At 50.1% G+C, this 20,247-nt stretch overlaps 1 pseudogene; it reads left to right on the forward strand.

Moving 5' to 3' along the window:
• Positions 1-1,991: 1,991 nt before the first annotated feature.
• LOC114773583 (maestro heat-like repeat-containing protein family member 1) lies at positions 1,992-17,593 on the forward strand (annotated as a pseudogene).
• Positions 17,594-20,247: the final 2,654 nt, after the last annotated feature.

A 20,247-nucleotide genomic window follows, 5' to 3' on the forward strand; every position in this document is an offset into this window, starting at 1 on the left:
CACCGTCCTTCCCGCTGAACTGTCACACTGATAAACCACCCACTTTAACCGCAACTGCACTTTATCTACACTCGCATTGTTCTGTAATCTTTGCATTTTTCTTTTTTAATATCAATTCATTCCTGTATGTGTTCACTCACATACTTTGCCAGTAAACGTGATTCTGAACATGCATTGGTCAATGGTCAAATAGATAGAAAGATACTGTAGATTCTTTATTGATCTTTATTTTAAGGAGGACAGATGTTCATGTAGCCAATTAGAAGTATCTCTAATGAAAGATTCCAGTAGACCAGATCCCACTAACCATCAGCATGACAGCCTGGCAGTATGGGCATAGAAAGTGGGTTTAAAAGTCGTCATATGGGACTGAAGAGGTGGACCTCAGCCGCACATTAGAGTTATGTTCTGTTGCATGTTTCAGATCCTTTTTTCAAAAAGCCTGTAGGTGGAGCTGCTTCATGTTCTTGGTGCCACAGTGCTTGTGTCATTCAGTTCTCCTTTCTGGGGGGAACTGCTGGGGGAAGAACATCTTTTCCCACTTCATGTTCCTGTTCTTCCATCATCATGCCACCATTCATCAGATCTTGCTGGTTGTCTAGACTTCCTCAACCCGTGGATGTGGTCAGAGGAGTGTGCAGGAGAGATTTACATTTACAGCAGTTATCAGACGCCCTTATCCAGAGCGACTTACATCAGTAGTGACAGGGACAGTCTCCCCCCTGGAGACACTCAGGTTTAAGTGTCTTGCTCAGGGACAGAATGGTAGTAAGTGGATTTGAACCTGGGTCTTCTGGGTCTTCAGATAATAATCACATCAGGAGAGAGCCAGAAGGTATAGGTTGATGGTGATGGGTGCAGGGAGGGGAAGTTCAGGGTTTGATATTTCACCTGCATGTGCGTCTATCCACCTTCTCAACAGATGAGGCCTGTATCAGATTCTCATGAAGTGTGAACATCCAGAGCATAAATTCCGTCCTCTGCTACTGAAGAATCACAATCAAGTTCACAGTCAAGCCAGATCCGTACAGTACAGGCCAAACATTTGGACCACACCTTCTCATTCTATGTGTTTTCTTAATTTTCATGACCATTTACGTTTGTAGATTCTCACTGAAGGCATCAAAACTATGAATGAACACATGTGGAGTTCTGTACTTCACAAAAAGTGGAGACCTGACCTCCACAGTCACCGGACCTGAACCCAGTCCAAGATGGTTTGGACCCCAACAAGTGCTAAACACCTCTGGGAACTCCTTCAAGACTGTTGGAGAAGCATTTCAGGTGACGAACCTCTTGAAGCTCATCGAGAGAATGCCAAGAGTGTTCAAAGCAGAAATCAGAGCAAAGAAACTAGAATATAAAACATGTTTTTCACTTATTTTTTGTTAAGTACAGAACTCCACATGTGTTCATTCATAGTTTTGATGCCTTCAGTACATCCAAGGAACCACACACACCTTGTAGCCAGAACTCTCACAAATCCGACAAGCAATTGTCTATTGAATGAAGCTTTTATGAAGCTTTAAAGTTTCTGAGATCAAAATATACTGTTTTACTTTAATAATCAATGGCACAATTTACTCCGCTGCCACAAAGCTATGTTTATAATATTATATTTTAAATATAGTTAAATACCTATATTTCAGGTCCAAAATTGTTATTCCCAGGGATGCACCACATGCTGAACCATAAAAGCATTACTATGTGTTATTATTCCCATTCGTCATGAATAAAAAGCCATAAAAAAGTTCCGTTTTCAGAACGGGATTTAATAGGACGTCGTCACGCAAGATCCGGAAGTGACGCAGGGGCAGAGCGGGTCACGCCCACTCTGATACGTTCCTCCTGACCGAGGCACGTGATTAGGCGTGTTTACCTGCGGCGTGTCCCGACGAGGACAAGTTTACGGAGAAATTAGAGCGGCGTGTCTCGTCTATCTCCCGTTTCCGGGGTGGAGGTGAGGAGAAACATCCTCCCGCAGCTTCCGAATGGACGGCTCGGTCTTCACGCACTTCACCCTTTTACCCCGACAGCTCCGTCCGTCCGAGATGCGCTTCCTAGAGCCGCAGGATGGAGGAGTGCGGAGTGGACCGTGAGTAACGTCTGCTTTATTTTTCCCACCCACCCACTCCTGGATGCCGGGTTACGTACACACGGTGACACGTCACTGGACGAGACCGGAAGAGGGTTCCTACCTGGCCACGGACGTTGCTTCATGATGTAGAGCGTCTCGTGTCGTCCCTTCCAGAGGTCACGCTGGCACTGCTGGACGCAGCCAACGACAAGGACCCGCTGGTGCAGGAGCAGGTCAGAAGTCCCTGCTGACCCTGGGGAAGCAGCAACCCGACGTGGTGCTCAACATGTGCCAAGACTACCTGGTCAAGCACCACCAAGGTCAGATGCTGTGTCCTGAGGGCAGGTTCTGGTCCTGGAAATGCATATCCATATTAATACGCAGCTGCTGAAATGATTGTGGACATGCCCTCCCAGCTGGTGGCCAGTCACAGGGTGGTCATCCTGCAGACCATCGAGCTTGTGGTTGAAGAGCAGCATCAGCGAGGTCAGCTACCCCAGGATCAAGAGCATCATCTCGCTGGCCTCAGACGAGATGACCAGGTCGAAGGTGAGTTGCGGCGTGTTTCCTGTTCTGTTCAGAGTAGAAGATGAAACCGGGCAGGAAGCCCACAGCTAAGGGTCCATGTGACCTTGTGAGCACAGGAGGTCGTCCCTGACTGGCAGCAGGCCGCCAGCAACCAATCTGGTTGCTGTGGGAAACAAGCACATCAACGACATTATGGAGGAGATCCTGAGCCGCTTCCAGCCCGGGGTCCTCCCTCACTTCTTCGTGGTGCAGACGTTGGCCAGTCTGTCCGACTCCAACGGTGAGGGAGATCCAGCATCACATGTCCATCACATGTTAAAGAGTGTAAAACGATCTCGTGGCTCGGGTATGAGAGTGACGCTCATTTTGATTCTTGCTAGTTTATGGCATGGTGCCCTTCCTCAACGCCATCCTGGGCACCATGCTGCCGATGCTGGGGATGGCCAAACAGGACAACATGAAGTGGGTCTTCTCCTCAGGTGGGATCACGCTTGGACTCCAGACCGGCCTGAGGTCGCCCGGCTCCCTGATCATTTGAATTATTAACCCCCCAGCTCTGGCGCACTTCTGTGAGAGCATTCTGGAGTATCTGGCCAACTGGACAAGGCCCCCGACCCCACCGTGCGCAAGGACACCTTCTCCAGCGAGGTGGTACGCCGCCTACGACATCCTGTTCCTCAGCTTGGCTGCAGAGCCGGGAGGCAAAGTACCCACGTGGCGTCCATTAGCCTAATTCGGTTAGTGCCGGAGCGTCCCCCTGTCTGAATAATTGGAGTCATGCGTCCAACCAAACGGCCTAAATGAGGTCAGCCCGGTGCTGCCCTCTGCTGGGGGACGATATACTTTACTTTACTTTACATTACTTACAAGAGACGGAACACCAGCAATTTGGTTTCTATAGACTTTGAGTCCTGATAAGGCCCAACTTGTCAGGAATAGAACATGCTGGGAATTGTTAAGTGCTGGATGAAAATATAATAATTTTGTGTGTGTGTGTTGTGTGTTGTGACTTGTCTGAAATACTTTTTGAACAAGTGGTTTTCAGCTGCTTCTTAAAGGTGGTGGTGGTCTCGGCTAGTCGAATGGAGCAGGACAAGTTGTCCCACCAGCCCAGGGACAACAAAGGAGAACAGAGTGACTGGGCTCGGAGACCCCGTGAAGAGGGAATTTTTGGTCTTGTTTTCATTAGCTGATCTAAGAGGGCGTGCAGGAGTGTATCTGGCTAGTAGTGTGTTGGTTGTAAGAGGGAGAAACTTCCATTTACAGCCCTGTAGGCAGCATCAAGGACTTAAACTCGATGTGAGCAGCTACCTGGAGCCGGTGCAGAGAGGTGAGAAGAGCGGGACGTGGGGGTGTTTCGGCTGGTTGAAGATGAGACGGGCTTGCCACGTTTTGGACCATCTGGAGGGGTTTTATGGTGACCGCAGAAGCTCCAGCCAGGGAGAGAGTTACAATAGTCCAGTTTAGAGATGACCGTTGCCTGGACGAGGAGCTGCGTAGTCTGGGTGGAACTGATTTTGGGCCTCCAGACTGTTGATTGTATAATTCATGTAAACTGCAGTGTGATGGGCACCATGTTGACCTCCGCCCCTCTCGTCTTTTTTGTTTGTGGGCACAGCTGCGACTCAGTGTGGTGGAAGCCCTGGGCTTCATGAGTCACCTGCTGGCCCGTGACAAACTGGAGGAGCAGCTGCCCAAACTGATACCTACCATCCTGTCCCTCTACAAGAAGAACCCGGAGCACTACGTCATCAGCAAGGTGAGGCGCCTCCCTGTCTACCCGCACCTCATTATAATGCTCAGAGGTGGCTAGAGTAAGATTTTACTCATGTGTGAGTAGTGTTTCTCAAAAATAATAATACGTGGGGCCTAGCGGTTAAGGAAGCGACCCCGTAATCAGAAGGTTGCCGGTTCGAATACAAAGCACGTGCCCCCACACTGCTCTCCGGGGCGCCTGTCATGGTTCCCACTGCTCACCAAGGGTGATGGTTAACATTTAGTTCCTAATAATATTATAGTGTGATATGTAGTAATTAATGGACTAAATGTGTACAAACTATCTTACATACAGTACAGGCCAAACGTTTGGACACACCCACTTCATTCAATGCGTTTATTTATTTATTATTTATTTTTATTCTTCATGACCGTTTACATTCATAGTTTGACGCCTTCAGTGAGAATCTACCAATGAGCACATGTGGAGTTATGTACTTATGTCCGGTGACCTGTGGAGGTCAGGTCTCCACTTTTTGTTAAGTACATAACTCCACATGTGTTCCATTCATAGTTTTGATGCCTTCAGTGAGAATCGACCAACGTTAGTGACTAGTTGCCCAGTGTAGCAGATTTAGAGTAGAGTTTCTTATTCACAAAGTACTCATAAAGTACATTTTTTTTTCAAAAACTAAATGAATCTGAGTAAAGTACCCACTTTGGCTTTTTAGGGTCATTTGAGCGTGATAGCTATGGTGTGTGTGTGTGTGGTGTGTGTGTGAGTGTGTGTGTTTCAGAGTCTCTGCCAGGTTCTGGATGCATCTGTGAACATGGGAAGCCGTGTGCTGGAGACACAGATGGACACTCTGCTCCTGGCTCTCCACCAGCAGGTAATAACATTTCCCATGATGCATCCAGAGTGTTCCACCTCACAGACACCAACTCTTGGCTGATTGGTTCTTTTCCTCTTGAAGGTGTGTGTCCCTGTGGACTTACAGCAACCACCCACTGTGAAAAACCACAATGATGGTGTTGAGATGCTTCACTATTCTGGGTTGGTACCATCAGAACCTCAGCAGAACCAATCAGCTCTCTGGAGAATTGTGTTGTTCAGCATTTACCCCACCGTCTTTCTCATGCTCCTTCAGCAACCACCTTCCACGACCGCCTCTTGGTGTTTGTCTGCAGAAGCTGGAGAACAGCAACGAGCGGAACCGAGTGGGTTCCCTCGCCGTTCTCCGGCACCTCATCAACTCATCCGGTAAGAGCTTGCTGACATGAAGAACGTGGCCCCTCCCTGAAACTCCACGTCTGGTAACCATCCAGTTGTCCCGTTCCAGCTTCCATTATGGAGCCGAAGAAGCTCCTCATCCTCGCCAGCGTCCGGCAGCCGCTGAGCGACCACAGCAACAAGGTACCGCCCACCGGCAGGAAGGGGAGGAGTTAAGTAGCGGCCACATCTGAACTGAGCGTGCGTTCCAGGTTAAAGAGATGCTGGTCCAGGTGATCAGTGCCATGGCTCACCATGGTTACCTGGAGCTGGAGGGCGGCGACCAGGTGGTGCGCTTCATCGTTCAGCACTGCGCGCTGCCCGACACCGTTCCGGTACGTCCGCGCCGCGCGTCTCCGTCCACTTCCTGTCGGGGGTGACCGCGGTGACGCTTGTCTGTTGGCTGCAGCGAGGCGACTGGTGGACCGACGAGGCGCTGAGGAGCATGTGTGACAGCACCCTCCACCTGTTCACCACCACCGTGGGACAACTGACCGACGTGAGTCCGCGCGGGTCCAGGGGACGGAAGCGTCACCGTCGCCCTCACTGCCGTCCCTCTGTTCTCTTCAGGTCCTGTGGCCGATGCTGGTGGGATTACCTGACGCCGCTTGCAGTACTCCAGCGCGACCACGCCCCTCTGCAAGAGTCTCATTCTGCTGGCCAATAAGAAGCGGGCGGCGCAGGAGCCCGGTTACATCATCGACTTCGGCGCGGACGGTACGACCGGTTTGGTGTGGGTTACACTCATGTGGTGGCCTAGCGGTTAAGGAAGCGGTAATCAGAAGGTTGCCGGTTCGAATCCCGATCCGCAAGGTGCCCACTGAGCAAAGCACTGTCCCCACACACTGCTTCCCCGGGCGCCTGTCATGGCCGCCCACTGCTCACCAAGGGTGAAGGGTTAAATGCAGAGGACGAATTTCACTGTGTGCACCGTGTGCTGTGCTGCTGTGTATCACATTGTGACAAACACTTCACTTTTAATTTATAATTTTTTTTATCCCTCAGGCACCAGCCTCCCAACGCCGCAGGTCCTGATGATCCGACTGTGGGTGAGTGATGTTGGGGGGCAAGGCATTATGGGAGATGAGTGTTTCAGCCACGCCCGTTCTGAATAGTCCAGATAGGACAATGCTGGCTGAACAAGGTGCGTGTGCCAATACAGGTGGAACGCCGCCTTCCCATTCCGGTGTCGGAACCACGGCGCTCCGTCCCTCAGCCTCCTGCTGGCTCTCGCGCCCAGTTTCCACGCCAACGCCCGAACAGGTGTGGCAGAGGGAGATTCCTGAGCTGCTCGCCAGTCTGGAGGGTAAAGATCACCTCAAGCTGCATTCTGCTCGGGTTCAGATGCATAATCCAGAGTAAAAGTGGACCTGTGCGTTTGTGTCTCGCCGCCTCTGCAGAACCCACCGCGGAGAAACTTCCAGAAGAAGCCAGTGGGACGAGTGTCTGCTGAAGGTGGGCCCAGGCCTGTTTGCTGTCGCGGTTCTCCTGGGCGGAGCGTTCTGCTCATGCCGCTCCGTTTGTGGTTCCAGCTCCTGTCTGGAACCCTGGTGGCCCTTGATGACGACCGGTGGTGCTGTGAAACTGGCGGCCCAGGCCACCCGCCTACCTCCCGACCTACAACAACGCGCTGGAGGAGAAAGTTAGTGACGAGTGGGCGGGGCCAGCAGGAAACATCCATTTACGGCATTTATCAGACACCCTTATCCAGAGCGACTTACAATCAGTAGTGACAGGGACAGTCCCCCCCCTGGAGACACTCAGGGTTAAGTGTCTTGCTCAGGGACATGATGGTAGTAAGCGGGATTTGAACCTGGGTCTTCTGGTTCACTAGGCCACCACCATCCAAGGTGGCATATGATTTGCTGTAGGTGGTAAAGGAAAGAAGACCATGTTCTTGTTCCGTTGTCCCCCGTTCTGCAGAGCTTTCTCTACAAGTGCATTGGTGTGACGCTGCAGCGGTGTCACAACAAGGAGGTGGTGAAGAAACAGCTGCAGGACGTCCTCATCAGCGCGCGGCACACCGACGCCATCGAGAGAGCGGTAAACTGCGCTGCCACGTGCTTTACATCACCCGGCTGTGTACACTCGGACCGGATCTGCTGAGGGACAGCAGAGCCGGGAGCCTTCACTGGTCTCACGATGCGATTAACTACGATTATCAGTGCACCGATCATCGATGCGTCCCATCCATTTTTCACATTATGTCTTTGTCTCAGAACAGAGAAATACCCACCCCTCCCTGCAAGGCTTTTGTACATTAAAATTAATAAAGGATCAGAAGATGATCATGTATAACATTTTACAAAAACAAACCACAACAACAATAAAAAACCCGCCGTAGACTTGCAGGTTCCATCCTGCAAGGCAAGAAATGGCGGTCCGGTAGTTTAAAGTTTCGAGCAGCGCGCTCTTATACTGTGAAGTGAAATTAAAGAAGCGGCCCCGTAGTCAGAAGGTTGCCGGTTCGAATCCTGAGCCGCCAAGGTGCCACTGAGCCTGTCATGGTGCCCACTGCTCACCAAGGGTGATGGTTAAATACAGAGGACACGTTTCACCGTGTCACCGTGTGCTGCGCTACAGTGTTTCACAATGACAGTCACTTCACTTTCATCGAGCAAGTGCCACTGAAAACGGCGCAGCAAAAACGCGCCAGAGGGCGTTCGCGTCGAACTCAGATCAGGCCGCCACCGTCGCTACCGGCACTACGTCTTAACTAGAAAACCACCAGACAACGTCATTACGAAATCAGTGCAGAATCGTCCACGTCTGCGTTATGAGATTCGTTTCACCGCTCCTGTTTCGCAGGGAGTTGCGATGGGCGTCGGACTTTGCGCCAGCAGTCATCTGGATGGGACGCTGGCTAAACTGGACGAATTTGGGAAATCCGATGCCTTTAAGAAAGCCTCTGGGATTTTCGGCCTCCTTAAAGTAGGTTCCTCATACGAAGTGACTCCCCTTCAGACACACACACACACATATATATGTATGTTCCTCCTGCTCTGTGTGTTTCAGGACAAGAGTGAGGTGGACGTGGAGAAGATGAAGAGCACACTGATCCTCTGCTATGGTTACGTGGCGCTGCACGCCCCGGAAGATCAGATCCTGCCCCGCATGGACACTGACATCTTGCGCAACATCAGCAAGCACTTCAACACAAAGGTGCGTACGGACGAAGAGGAGGAAGATGGGTTCCATACTCATTCCCTCCGAAAGGACCTGCTGTGTATATCCCAACCCTCCAGGCTTTCATGTCCATGGTTTCTTGTCTGGAGTCTGTTAAAATGCTTCTTACTTTTATGTTGTGCAGGTTCTGGGGATAAAAGTAGAGACCAAGGTACTGTGACAGGAACCCGACATCAGGAGCATTTCCACTTTACCTCCTCAGCTTTCTGTTTACTGACCTTCTGAGACTTGATTGACTGATTAATCGATTGATCATCTGCCCTGTGATGAGCGATCTGAGCTGAAGGCTTTCTCAGCGCTCTGTCTTTCAGTGTCCTCAGATGTTCTGAAGGTGCTGTGTACTAACATTTTCTTCTGACCTAATGACCGCATTCACCCCAACGTCCGGCTTCTTTGCAGGTCTTTCCTCTGGCCTGCCTGTCTCTTCCAATCACCTCCGCAGGTCCAGAATAGGTTCCTTCTCACCTAAAATCTCTTTAATCTTCTTCAGCTCTGGTTGTGGACGCCAGGGGTTTTATCCCTGTTGCCCGACCAATGAAAGCTTCTTTGTGCTGTGCTGGAAACGTGTGCTGGTCCTTCCCTGCTGCTCTGGTCTTGGGTGCATGTGTGGTTCTGAGGAACGCTGCCTGTGTGCGTTTTGGACTCCTCTGTCTGAGTTAAAATGTCCAGGTCAGTTTGAGCCTGTGTGTGTCCCTTGCAGGACCTCACCTTAAAGCTCAGCCTGATCCAGAGTGTGGGTCTGATTGCAAAGGCCATCAGTTCGGGCGCCGGCAGACAGGGCTACCTGTTCACCCGCAAGCAGGAGCTAATGGGAGTCATGATGGTCAGTAGATGGACGGGTGGTGGCCGCGCTGCAGATTGAGGTCATTAAAGGGCTCATTTCCCATCGTGCACTGCAGGATTTTATCAAGGCGGAGCCTAACGATGCCATGCGGACTCCGGTGCGCCATCTTGCCATGACGACGTGTGCCAACCTCATGTATCCTTCCTTCAGAGTGCTAGCAGCAGTGGTGAGGCAGGGGCCAGTTTTGGTCCTTGATTAACCGGGTCAGTAACTTGGACCCACCGCTGGCGGAGAGCGAGACGTTTGACGTGCTGCGAACGTGTCTGAACGGCATGTTCGCACTGCCCCCGGTGGACACAGCCGATCGCGCTAAGGACGAGGAGTCGCTGGAGCCACAGCAGAAACAGGTAGTGACCGTCACCGGACCACAGCTGTCTAGCTGCCTGTGGCCTGACCCTCTAACACAGGCAACACAGGCAAACGTGAAGAGCGCCATCCATCCAGGGGGCGCCATAAACGGGGGAAGGAAAAGAGTGTAGCATGCCACGATTCTTATTAATGTGCCTTAATATGACTAGAACAAGCCAGCTTAGCAAAGCTAAGTTAAGTTGTAGTAGTCGTATTGATAATAATTATACGTTATAAGTTTCCTATGCCACCGTGCTGCCCCCTGTCTTCTCGTGTAGTAAAAAGGTATAAAAGGCGGCGTTCTGAATGCTTCCTAACTTATTGGTGTTCTGCTTCCCCCACCCCTTACATACTCTGTGCCTGTACCTGGTCCCCCCAGCAAGAAAATGGCTTGACACAACCCTGTATGCAAGGGGCCGCCACAGTGGGGCCAGCGGTGGCCTAGCGGTTAAGAAAGCGGCCCCGAAATGAGAAGGTTGCCGGTTCGAATCCCGATCCGCCAAGGTGCCACTGAGCAAAGCACCGTCCCCACACACTCCTCCCCGGGCACTCGGGGTGATAGTCAAATACAGAGGACACATTTCACTGTGTGCACTGTGTGCTGTGCTGCTGTGTATCACTTTCACTTTAAAAATCTTCCCTAGGGCTTAAAAATATTTTTCGGGCCAGGCCTGATCCTCTAACCGCTTCCTGTCTGGCAGGTTCTATACTCCGAATCGTTCACTGCTCTTCATGAGCTGCTGAGGAACGTTCTGGCCAAAGACCTGAGCCCCGACGGACTACAGATGGCGTTTAAGGTGAGTGCCCCACCCTCGGGGGTGTGGCCTGTCCAGAGTCCATGTCACTGAGTCCATGTTGCTCGTCACCCTCAGCACATCGAGTGCTGGCTCAGCTCTGGGCAGGAACATGAGCGGGAGAGGGCAGTCTGGACCATGCTGGACATGCTGCGCTTCTACCTGGACAAACTCATCGTGAAGGTGGGTGTGGCCCGAACAGCATATATGTGGGGGGTAAATGGTTTGAATGAGGAATGGCTTTGATTTTGTGTGTGTGTGTGTGTACAGAACATGGTGACCTTCCATAACCTGGGTGCCCTCCTGGGCCGCCTGGCCCCGCGCTGCACCGACCCATTAGCCAGTGTGAGGAAAGGCGCGGTCAGCTGCATTTACACCCTGTTACACATTCAGCTGCGTTATGAAGGTAAAGATCTCACTGGTACCATACCATACCTTATTTATTTATAAAGCTCTTTAACACGACAAAGGAGCTGATCAAAGTTCTGTAGATTTAGAATAAATTACCAGGAACAGGACAGACATGGACAAAACGTTCCTTAAAAATAAAGAACAAAAGAAACAATAAAATAAAACATGCAGCAATTTGAATTAAACAAGGGGTCGAATAAAACAGAGAATATTTCAGACAACATATTAAAGAGTTAAGAAAGGACTGCATAAGAACACTGTACAAGAACCTGGGTTAAAAGCCAGGGTTTAAAAGTGAGTTTTTAAACGAGATTTAAACGCAGTGATTGACGGCGCCTGTCTGACACTGATTGGCAGGTCGTCCCATAGACGTGAGTGATTTTAAAACTAAATAAAATAATTTAAAACACGGACAGGGAGCCAGTGAAGTGAGGCTAAAATGCTTGGCTGATTTAGTAGAACAGATGATCTTGGTTTTTGGTTCTCTCCAGAGACACTGTCCCCCCCAGTGATGGCCTGTTGTCTTCCGCTGGTTCTCTCTGCAGGGTTTGCACTGGACTACAGTGACGACACTGTGGAGAGTCTGATTGACCTGAGAGAGAAGCTGAGCAACCCTGACCACACGGTCCTGTACAAGACCTGCTCCGACCTGACCAAGGTCCGTTTCATTGGACAGAATGGACTTCTAATGCTGGTCCTCTCAGTTGATGGAAGACAAGCAATTAAAAGACTTAGGCCCTGTCCACATGAGAGTGTTTTTCTCTGAAACAGGAACATTTCCAGGACCCAGAACAGTTATTTAGTAAAACGGGTTCCAGGGTGAACCTTGTCCAACCTCCAACCCGACTTTTAACCCCGAACGTGTCCTACATAGAACGTCAGATTAAATGTTGATGGTTGTGCTGCAGCAACTGCGATAAATCCTCTCTACGCTGCACATTTGTAATGAAAAGAGACTGGAGAACAACGACATATTTAAGCCACCACGGAGAAGATCTAGACACCAAACAAGGAGAGCAGGGAGTTACATCGCCACCTACAGGTGTGTGTGTGGGGGGGTTAATCGACGATCATGACCTTCTCTATGTGGAAAAGCTGTTTTAGAGAAAAGTGTTTTCGTCTTGATGGGGCCTTCAAGTCAGGTGGAATAAATAAGTCTGTCTTTGTTCTCTTCTCAAATGTTCTATAATGTATCAGTTCCATTAGATCACCTTCTCTGAGGAGATCCCTCCTGTAATCGATTCTCTTCTTCTTGTTATATAATTCTCCAGCATTTCTCTCGGTTCTCACTGTTAGATCATCAGTAAGCGGCTGCCACAGCAGCAGCTCAACACGCTGCTCTTCATGCTGTTTGAAGGTCTGGTTGACTCGCAGTCCAACTGCGCCCGGGCGTCCAGCGTCATCCTCAACACCCTGCTGAAGAGTCGAGGGGCGGGGCTTCAGGACCTGGTACCTGTCCCCATGACTACATGTCATTAGGAGCTTTTCGTCATTGGTCTGCAACTGATGGCGCCAATGTTGCATCTCTGCAGGTTCCAGAGATTCTGGAGGTTCTCCACATTAGGCTTCAGGTGATCTCTGAAGAGCAGGTGAAAGTGGGCGTGGCCCAGGCTGTCCTCATCCTTGCCAGCCAGCACCTGCAGACGGTTATCAACACCCTGATTTCCTACCCGCTGCCGTTTGACAGGTGGGGGACACACGCGAGGGTGATATGAGCATGTGCATGTTCTGATATGATCTTTTCATAGCTGGAGCTGCGAGATGTGGATCGCTCTGGGCGCTGACAGCACCATCGCATCTCAGATCATGGAGATGTTGGTGGAGAAGCTGGCGGTCATGGTGCCGTATGTGGACAGGAAGGAGTCCATGCTGAGGCCCGGTCAGACCAAAGTGGCCACCAGCCCCCCGCTGGCCGTGAGTGGAACTGCGGCGCCCAGAATCGGTACGAACCCCCGGTAGACGTGTGTGTTGACGCGTGCGTGCTCGTGAATGTGTGTCAGATGACGTGCGCCCTGCGGGAGCTGATGATGAACGGCCAGTCGGCGGAGGCGGTCCTCTCCCTGTTCACCCCGCTCTTCTGCGCGCTGCTGGTGCGCGTCGGCTCCAGTGTGGGCGTCCAGGTGCCTAAAGACTTCAACAGCAACAGCCTGTCCCCCGACAGGAAGAGGGGGACAACGGCCAACGTTGACGTCTGCGGGTGAGTCGGGACTCGTACTGGCCGCCTTCCCGGGAGGTCAAACCGCCGATTATCTAGAATGAACTTTGACCACAGGGTGGCCGTGGATGCGCTGAGGATCCTGCTGGCCCGAGCACAGCTGGAGGATGTGGTCAACAGGCTGGACCAGGAGGGGGCGTGGGAGCAGATAAGAGACCCCCAACAACACATTTCTGGGGTCACGCTGCTGTCCAGGTGACCAGCCAGTTCTGCACCCCTGCATTTTCCCCTGTTTTGGGCACAGTTATTGCCCCGCCCACTTTCTTTTTGTCTGTATTAAAGATCCTGCCTCCTGTAGGGCGATGGCCAAACTGTCTGGCCCCCGTCTCCCGGCCATCGTGGAGAACTTGAGCCCGTGTCTCAACAGCACGTATGAGTGCCAGAGGACCACCATCACGGCCTTCTTCTCCGAGGTCCAGAACGCATCTCAGATCTCTGCAACAAGCATTGCCAAGACTTTTACTTACTCTGGGTGTGTGTGTGTTCTCCCAGCTGCTGAACCATCATGTGGTGACAGAGCTGATGATGATGGATGTTCTGATGAACAGCATGATGGAGCGAATCTCTGACCCGTGCAGCACGGTGCGCATGTTGGCCATTCGGGGTCTAGGCAACATAGCTGTGGGCTCACCTGAGAAGGTAAACCAGTCCGTCCCAACTGCTCTAAATGTTCTCAGTTAGGCTTTTGATTGTCATTGTGAAACACAGCACCACAGCACACAGTGACATATCAAAAAATGTCTCACCCTTGTTGAGAAGTTGGCAGCCATGAAAGGCACCCGGGGAGCAGGGTGTGGGGATGGTACCTTGATCAAGGGGACCTCAGTGGCACTTTGGTGGTTCGGGATTTGAACCTACAACCTTTCAGTTATGGTTCTGCTTTCAGTGACAATTTTTGAATCATGATTGGTGGGGTCACCTAGAACATGTAGGACAGCAAGCTACTTTTAAAAGTCAAACTGGTCTATGTATATATTTCAAATGCTAAACGTGTATACAGTACAGGCCAAAAGTTTGGACACCTTCTCATTCAACGTGGTTTCTTTCTTTTCATGACCATTTACGTTGGTAGATTCTCACTGAAGGCATCACAACTATGAATGAACACATGTGGAGTTATGTACTTAACAAAAAGTGGTGACCTGACCTCCACAGTCACCGGACCTGAACCCAATCCAGATGGGTTCTACTGTGCTGCTGTGTTTCACAATAACAATCACTTTACTTTCACTTTTTCACTTTTCACCTTCATCTATACAACACACATTCTATCTATTGCAGTTGTTTTCTGCGCCAAAATTGTACCATTTGCTTGTCTGTTTCTTATAGACCAACAGAACTGATGTACAGTTTCCACTCCGCCATACGTTTTATTCAGCGTGTAGTGGGAAGCAATGGTTAAAAGTGCTGGATGCTGCAGTTCAACTCACTGCCAGCAGGGGGCAGGTGGCCACTTTCTGTCAAACAGTGCTGGCTGCTTCACTATAGCTGTTTTTGGTGGCCCGCTTAATATTAGTTTTAGTCTAATCTTTGCAACCAGCTGTCAATTTAGTTTTTATTAGTCTTAGTCATGTCCAGACTTGTTTTAGTCAAGTCAAATTTCAGATGACTAAAGTTCACAGCATTTTAGTCTTGTTTTAGTCAGAATTATCCATGAATATTTTAGTTTTAGTTTTATGAAAATGATTTTTTTTTTAGTAATGCAATTCTAGTCAATATAGTACAAGGACCGAGTAGAACAGACAAAAAAATATATTATAAAGTATTTTATTCAACAAAATATATAATTAATTATAGTCAAAATATATAATTCATTATCTTATGACCAGTATTTATGTCTCATTTATGTTGACAAAGATATTTTGTCATAAATTTAGTTGACGAAAACTACATTCTTGAGCCAGTGATCCAGAGAAGCTATAAAATTCTGGTTAGACTGATATCAAGTCTATGCTGATGATTGATGATTTTAGGTGTCGGTTGTGGGTGTGGCTTCTCCTCTGCTCAGGTAAACAAATATGCCAAGGAGCTGCTGGCAGCGATGAGCTCTGGGATGGAGGAGAAGGACGACCCTGGAAAACGCATCACGCTGGAGGCCATGTCGGGCTTGTCCAAAGTGCTGCTCTACCTGGACCAGAAGAACGTCCACCTACTGGTCGTCTACATCTTCATGAAGATTAAACCATTCCTGGAGAACGTAAGACTCCTGCAGCCGCAGCTCTTTTTGCACACGGGAATGTTCCTTCTGTGCTGGTATCTCAGGGCACCTGCCTGGTCTCTCTATGTTGCAGGATAATGATGAAATACGCTGCGCTTCCATCATGCTCTTGGGGAACCTGTCCAAATTTGGTTGTGGGGAGCCGGTTTTCAAAGACCAGATTCACAGCGTCTTGGTCAGCCTGCTGCTGCACCTGACTGACCCCAGTCTACAGGTGGTCAAGGTGAGTCTCCTGCAGCCTTCGATGGTGTGTCTGAGTGAGCCGAGATGCGTTCGATTCAGAAGTGGACTATTCCGTTCCCTTCCTCTTTTTTTTAAAAATTATTACATTTTTTGTTTGTTTTTGATTTATTTATTTGTTTGTTTGTTTATTTCTCGTTCGAAATGAACGCTTGATGCTGTTGAACGTTCGGCGGGATTTTGGGGGAAATCGACGTCTAGAAAAGGTTGCTCCACAAACGGCAGAAATACGCCTGGTTCAGACGTCCATGTGGACAAGACCTTAACTCTCATCTCGTATTTGAAAGTCATGTAGAAAAATGGTGGAATTCATCGATAATCGTGATTGAACCAAATTGTGAGACCAGCGAAGGTTCACGCCTCTACTCGCCCGACACTTTTCTTGCTGGTTCCAGGCGTGTAAATACGCCATGAGGGTCTGCGCTCCTGTGGTGGGCTCAGAGAGGATCAGTGGCATGTTCCAGAAGCACATTCACGAGGACAAGGCCCTGCACTACGGGGAGTTCATCAACGACCTCACCAAGTACATCGTGAGTGACCACAAGAGCATTGTGGGTAAAGATCTGTTCGCTTGTGAGTGATGGCGTCGTTGCAGGTCCAGGATTTCCCAGGGATGCTGAACTTTTACCACATTACCGTGCTTCAGTTCTTCAAGAGCAACTGGGCTGAGATCCGTGCCAGCGCTGCTATGTTCATCGGTAAAACACACACACACACACACACACACACACACAGTCTTGATGCTGCTGTCTTGATGTTTAGATGCTGGTGTGCTGTTTGTACATCATCATTGCTTCTGATGTTCTTCACTAGGGTTCCTGTTGGGTAACCTCCCCATGGACCTCTTCACCCACATCAACATGGGCAGTGTTACCAAAGGTGTGTGTGTGTGTGTGTGTGTCTGATATATGCTGTAAATGTGTAAATATGAAATGTCTCTGACTGTGTCTCTCTGTCCATCTCCCAGGTCTGGTGATGTTACTCCAGGATCCAGACCCCATGGTGCGAGTAAAGGCAGCCGAGGCGATGGGACAGTTCCACTGAGGCCTGGCGCCTGTCACTATAGCAACATTCATTTCCTGCATGGGGTGAAGACTTATCCACCAGTCACACCCGAATTAGGATTTTAGACCAAAGACGAGTTCTATTTGAAATTCATTGCCAATCAGCCAGAGGGTCCACAGACGGAAAACAAGGACTCCTGCTGTGTGTGTGTGTGTGTGTGTGTGTGTGTGTGTGCAGAAATCAGGTTTACATTTATGATCTGAAGACATAGATCAGTGATCAGTGACTGTTCTTCAGCCTCCATCTCTTGTAAAACAGATGTTGGCTTTTTCCTGGACGACCTTTTTGTTCCTGTGGGGTTCTAGCACCTCATGCTCAGCGTTCTTCAGCCAGACCTGCTCGGTGATGGTCTGCACTGTCCACATCTGGTTATTCCAGTTTCCTGCAGAGCCACACTTCAGAGTGCCAACATTCTTGAACACTTGAACATTCGCTCCTTCAAACCATCTCCTTCAGACATTTCCATATCAGATGTTTAGTCTTGGTTCAGGGTTAATCTGAGCAGTGTGTGTGTTTTTAGTAGAGAATAAATGGCACCTGTTAAAGGAAAGTAATATTGTGATGATGATGATGACTTGTGTCCTCGGACTGTTCTTATTTTCTAACGGTACGCCTTGACCTATGTGAAGGGGACCACATTACTGTTCTTTTAAGTTCATCATTAAAGAGGTTGTACTCAAAGCCCACGCCTCACCCAGTTTTTGAGATACATCAGGGCCGCTTATCAGGCAGAACCAGAACAGAACTGGTCTCCTTCTGGTGAAAGTGAACTGGGAACTTGCTCCTCCCCCTTCTCCATTAAAACAAAAAGTTTGCTCTCAGTCTGCATGAATCAACGTGAATTTTTGTGCAGATTGAAGATGTGAAACACACGATGGCTCCGCCCACTACATAACGCAGTGTGCCGTCAGGTATGTTTCGATATTTGGCCGATTGTTTCATGATGTGACCAAGGAGGAGTTCTGTTTACGTTGAGAAGTTATGAACGTGTTTTAATGTGTACGTGTGTAAATTAACATTATTCGCTGTAATCAATTTAAAGTATTCGACCTTACTGTACCCTTAAACACTTTGGTTTTAAATGTTATAGCAACATATTAAAGCGAGATTTTGCAGATAATTAATCAGGATGAATTACTTAACATTTTTATTCAATTGATCGGCGTAATAAAAACATAACAGTGCCCAGGTTGAAAGTGAAGGCTCTGATGACCTCTGACCCCTGCGCCCTGGGCTGTGTGTTGGTGATGGTGTGACGACTCCCGGGGGGACATGTTCGGTGGCTCTCGCTGGGCCTGTGAGAGTCCTGTACTGGGGTCTGTTTTGGGGTCTTGTCGATTTGCCTCCACGCTGCAGTGGCTCTGCACCGTCAGCGACGCCCACAGATGGGGTCAGAGGTCACAAGCAGGAACTCGCTTGTCCTCCTGCTAAACGCACAAAGCAGACAGAAATGTGCATCTTTTATAGCTGTGAAGATTGAGGTGGCCCTCAGCGTGGCTCCACTGGGTGGCGCTGCAGCTCTGGTAAATTGCCCTTACCCGCTGAAGAACTAATTACGTTCTCTCTCTCTCTCTCTCCGAGAGGCACTTTAACCGTAATGAGGCGCCGTTCCCCAGGTTCTCGTGAGGTTTCGAGGGGTCACGTCTGCCCGTCCCTGCAATCTCCTGACCGCCAAATCCTATCGAGGCTCTGGCCCCTGGCGCTCATCGGGGTCCACCGATAACGAGTTTTATTGCCCCCGCGGTGTGCCGTGTTAATGCCGGGGATGGAAGCAGCAGGTGGTGGGACCTTCTGGGTACTTTCCTTTCCTGATCCTTCTCTGTTCCGGAACGTGTATGATGTCTGAGTGTGCACGGTCCTACGTAAAGACACACACCTTCACCTGCTCACCTCCGTCGGCTCTGAAGGTGACGGAACGCTCCAGAGTTCCCATCCATGCTGTTCGCCGCCACACATCTGGCCTCCTGCTGGAGACGGAGACATGTGACAGCAGCCCAGATGTCTGATGAGGTCTTAACCTCCGGAGCGCCCGACACCTCCACCTCTAATTAACGGGGCTCACATCCACCCTCAAACGAGAGCTGTGGACAGAACTGCAGAACCTGACCTTGATAAACGTGCTCGGCCTTCTTCATCACACCGCAGCGCAGAACTTCGGAGATTCGCACAATGTGCTGGCGGGCGTGGCCGGCTCAGAACAGTACGCGGTACGTTTGATAAAGAACGTGAGGGAACTGGCGAGGAGCAGCAACGTGAGGGAGAATTCATCAGAGACGTGGGCTTTTTTGTACTGTTACGCCCCGGCGTGTTTTCACCTCCGTGTGTGTGGGAGGAGCCTCCTGACCTCCCTTTGTAAGGCCTCTGTGGTGTTTACTTGTGGTGAAGGTCTGGTCGGCTACTTGTCCATCGTTTGTACTGCTTGTTAGCTTTCCCAGATCCATCCTGGTCACATTCCTCCACACCCCTGGACGAGGACGTGACGGTATGCTGGAAAACGCTATAAGAGGACACCTTGGCGGGGGTGGCTTGGCAGAGCGGAGCGGTATTTCCGTACCGTGAGTGGGCGGGACTTTCTATGGTGTCAGAATCCCAGCCATTGTTCCAGGTTAATGTCGCTACGTGGAACCCCACGTTCCGTAGCGGCTCCGCTGGGCCCTTCGATGCTTCTTCTTCTGACGCCCGAGGGAGCCCCGTTTCCCGTGGCGACCACGTGACGAGTCGTAATGGGGTGACGGTGCGGTCACGTGGCCGACTGAGTCTTTGTTTCTCCACGCTGTGATATACAATGCGTGTGTGTGTGTGTGCGTGTGTGTGTGTGTGTTAGCGTTGGGGGGGGGCACTAATCTGGTTTATCGTGGAGCGGGGGGTCTTATCTGAGGGATTCAGAGCTGGGGGGCTGGCATCTTGTTCTGGGCCGATAGGGAACTCGTGACTGTATTAAATCTCGATTAAAAACGGCCCGGATTCAGCCGGGAAACAATGGTCCTCCAGAGTGGACGTCTTCTTCTCTAGTCTCTGCTGAATGAGTCCTTGTTACAGGCAGTGAAGGTGGCAGTGAAGATAGCGGGGCTCTCCTCCCCAGATTGGTGCAGGGGAACATCATGCAACCGATGTTCTCCGTGCTCCCATCTCTCCTGCTTCTGCATGGAATAACCCCACAGCCTTCACATCTGACCAAAACTCAACGTCCCCTGCTGATAGATGGTTGGGCTCGGTGAGGGATGATGGAGGTCACCTTACGTCTCTACGTCATACGTCTCTACATTTCACCATTTACTTCAGGTTCAGTATCTTCTTAAAAGGATCTCAGTGATCCTCAGGTTACGGTTGAAGAC

Source organism: Denticeps clupeoides, unplaced genomic scaffold (assembly GCF_900700375.1).
Source record: "Denticeps clupeoides unplaced genomic scaffold, fDenClu1.1, whole genome shotgun sequence".
Classification (NCBI taxonomy): Eukaryota; Metazoa; Chordata; class Actinopteri; order Clupeiformes; family Denticipitidae; genus Denticeps; species Denticeps clupeoides.